This window comes from Grus americana, chromosome 1 (assembly GCF_028858705.1).
Source record: "Grus americana isolate bGruAme1 chromosome 1, bGruAme1.mat, whole genome shotgun sequence".
Taxonomy (NCBI): domain Eukaryota; kingdom Metazoa; phylum Chordata; class Aves; order Gruiformes; family Gruidae; genus Grus; species Grus americana.
In genome coordinates this window covers 131,206,173-131,209,756 of record NC_072852.1, presented here as the reverse complement: position 1 = coordinate 131,209,756, position 3,584 = coordinate 131,206,173, and the positions used below count along the sequence as shown (strand labels likewise).

Sequence of the window (3,584 nt, the reverse complement as noted above, 5' to 3'; positions counted from 1 at the left end):
AATTGTGGATGTCAAATGTAAATTACTTTGCTATTCAGCAGTACTGAGAAAAAAAAAATTAAAAAAAGATTAACTCTTGGTGATTCTCCCAATGTGTTTGTGCGCACACACAAATCCCTCCTATAATTTCTCTATTTTTAACCGCTTGTACAGATTTAACTGAGTGATGTGCAAAACTGCTATCAAAGCCATATGAAGTAACACACGTACACTAGGCTGAGCATGCCAAATGAAGGTTTTTGGCATTTATTAGTTATTTATGTTCAATCCAACATAAAAACTATTTGACTACAACTTTTACACTGATATTTCCAAATCACGCTTGGGGCTATCAAGCCATTCTCTGTTTTTAATATAAATTGACCTGTTGTTAAGGGTTGGCCCAGCAGACAGCATCCCTTTGGAGGCAACAGGCAGGTGTGTGCTTTGTTCAGATCCTCCAACTTCTGAGCACCCAACGGAGTTCATCGGTACAAGGCAGCAACCAGCAGCAGCCGGGTGGCGTAAGAAACCAGCACTCAGGTTAGCCTTGCTTCTGCCATATGATGCCCTCGGCTACAGCTTCTTCAGTGAAACCATGTTCACAAATCCCTTGCAAAGGAATTAATCAATTTTTTTTCTTGTAATGATTGTAATGGGATTTTGAGTTGCTTTTGTAAGGTTAAAGAAGAGACAATGCTAGTATCGTACCAATGCCCCCATCATCATTTTTAGCCTGTCTCTCCCCCAACGAAAAGAATGCTGATAAATTGAGAGAGATTAAAAGGACTTAATTTGGATTTAGCATTCTTCATTTTCTAGACTTAAACCCACCCTTTGAATGGCTCTTTTTGAAGAAGTGATCCGAATCCTTTATTAGTTTAATAGGATTTGGCTAGTATTACTGACTGTACCCATCCTCAAGCTGGATTTCCACTGACAGTCTAAACAGATTTCCCTGACACTAAGGCAAATCCTCTCTGTAAACAGTTGTAGCTCTCTGAGACAAGACTTGCTGCCGGTGCTTTCCCTCCGCACAAGCAAGCAATCTCTGTTGAAACTCTCCCCTACGGAGAGGTGAGACAAGTGTGACTAAGTGCCAGCTGGCCATTTGTTTTTTCCTTAAAATTGTGTGATTAATTACTTCCAAATTTCCTTATCTTCTGTATTATTTTGCCACCCGAAGCTGGGTGAAGAACCCCTGTAATTATGTCACACTAAAAAATTTTTGGTGAGAGATGATTAGTAAAATTTGACTGACCAACTCCCTCTGCCCCTTCTGAACTCCTGTATTCCCAGAAAGCTACAGGCTGACTGCCCGGCAATGTGCAACAGCTATCCCCATCCCTGAGCCACCTGAGGTCTTTTCTGTCTTTTTTCCAATTACTGATAATCATTGAAAATGGCAAGCATGTGCAATGTGGTGTTCCCCCTGCCTCTTGCATCTCTTTCTGTTTGTCCTGTATTGCAGGTAGAAGAACACCTGGGTTTGTAGTCTATACCATCCCCTCCTTCAAATATTTTTTAGCAGAGAGCTCACACCCATTTTGCTTTTCTTTGCGTACTCATTCTAGCATTCTATGAACGCTAAAGGACACATTATATTAGATGTGATTTTTTTTTTTTTAAATTGTGAAAATAATTATCAGAAAAGTAAAATATTTTTCATGGAAAACAAATGTTAAGCATCCCCCATGATGCTCTCAATGAGCAAAATGCCTCATTATTTTCCCTGATGTTGAACTTCTGCACTATTCTCACTGTATGTGTGTCCCCCACGAAAAGCCTGTTTGGTCTAGCCTTTGGTGGTTCTACACATCAGTAAGAACTAAATCAAGTCAACTTGATTATTTTTTGCAGCTAACATGTTTAGCTTTTGAAATTTGCACGTGCAGAAGTGGCTAACAGAGCAATGGAAGGGGAGCTACCAGAGAAGCGTCGGTGAAGGAGGTGCAGTCGCCAAGGATAACGGCAGTAATTCCCCGGCAGCCTATCTCGGAGGTTTCACACACCGTCACTGGGACAGCAAAAGAGGCTGGAGTTCTTATTTGTGCCATGATGGGAAATATAGTTCACCCCCATTAAATTTATTTTTATTCCACAGTCTCTCTGGGGGCTTTAGTGCTATACCTTGAGAAGGAACTTCATTATGCTCATGAAGTCAAAATCACTGTATTTGAGATAATTCCCCACTCTGGTTAGAAAGGAAGGGGGGGGGGGGGAAGGAGGATATGATAAAATAATTGTGCATCACCCTCCCCTCCTCCTCCTCCTGTTCCCACATTTCTTCACAGCAGAGGAATCGAAGGTAGCACCCATGGGTAAGGCAGGCAGCTGTTTTCCAGATTACAGCATGACGGTAACTGTTGCATGCTCAGCGACTCCACCTAAGAATGAGCAGCCCCTAACGGCTGAGCCCGCTCCGCCGTACCTTCTCCAAGGCTACCAGCAACTGCGGCGGCTCCAGCAGCCTGAAGCATCCTGCGTAACATCTGGGACGTACAGATGTTCTGAAAAACAGAAACGCGAAGGAATCCCTATAGGTAGGCGCTGCAAGCCGTGCCTTGCCCACAGGCCAGCCTCCGTGAGTCACTAGATGGCACGCTTCCACAACTCACCGCGCTGCCTTACCTGGCTCCGCAGGGGCCGCGGAGAAGCCGAGAGCTTTTCCCACGGGAGACAAGGGATTCCTCGATGCGCAGGCTCGTTCCGTGTACAGTGTATTTTTATTGCAGGTTCCTGCCTTCACTGGTAAGCTTACAATTTATCAGTACAAGGCAAAGCTCAATTTCCTTGCCTTCAGTTATAGTTAAATTCGTCTTGCTGTCTTTAATTTTGGAGGACAGCTCATTTCAGCTGCTTTGAGGAATGTCTGCATGAAGTGATACGAACCTGGCTTGTCACTCCAGCAGTGGTGACACAGCTGCAAGGTTCAGGGGATTTGGGATTTATTTTAGGAGAAATAATACACGGTGCAGCCCCTCCTGGACACTGTTTTGAATGAACAATATATCCCTCCCATCATTTTACTCACACTCCCCAAAATACTTAGTAGGAGTCACTGTTGTTATCACTGCTACTGATAGCATAAGCAGTAAGAATCAAAACCGGTTTACCTTCTAACCATGCCTGTAGAGGAAAAACATAAATCAAACTGGGTGACAGGCGGCAGTTTCAGTCGTTCTTGCTCAGATCCTACTGTATTAGTCCTGCCATGTGGGCACTACTTCTCCTTTACTGCACAGTACGCCTTTGTGTTGCAAAAATCACAAATGCAGTGAAGTTACTCCTGTCGCACCTTTAGCTCTGACTTTCAGCCTTGCTAAACAAGACTTTTTATGGTCTGTGAAGCTATATACACGTATAGCTCTTGAACCCTGCCCTCCAAGTGGAGGCACTGGTGCTGGGACCTTGGTTCTCCACCTTGTGTTGAAGTCCACCCCCGCCTGGCACAAAGCAAGTAACTCCTCGGGGATGCGTTTTTACTGCTTGTCAGACTGGATGTGTCAAATGTTTCAAATTGGATTAGCATTTGTGAAATAAATCTCCTAATTGTGTTTCTAAGGATGCCTTGGGCTGTCCAGGGGGCTGATCTCTGAGCACTT

General features: G+C 43.9%; 1 long non-coding RNA gene across 1 annotated transcript; it reads right to left on the bottom strand.

Annotated features, from left to right (window-relative positions):
• Window positions 1-349: 349 nt before the first annotated feature.
• LOC129198839 (uncharacterized) lies at window positions 350-2,930 on the bottom strand. The gene is made up of 3 exons (XR_008574544.1): window positions 2,611-2,930; window positions 2,411-2,489; window positions 350-591 (listed from the first exon to the last, which is right to left on the bottom strand). It is a non-coding gene; the product is annotated as an uncharacterized LOC129198839 (long non-coding RNA).
• Between the last annotated feature and the right edge of the window lie 654 nt (window positions 2,931-3,584).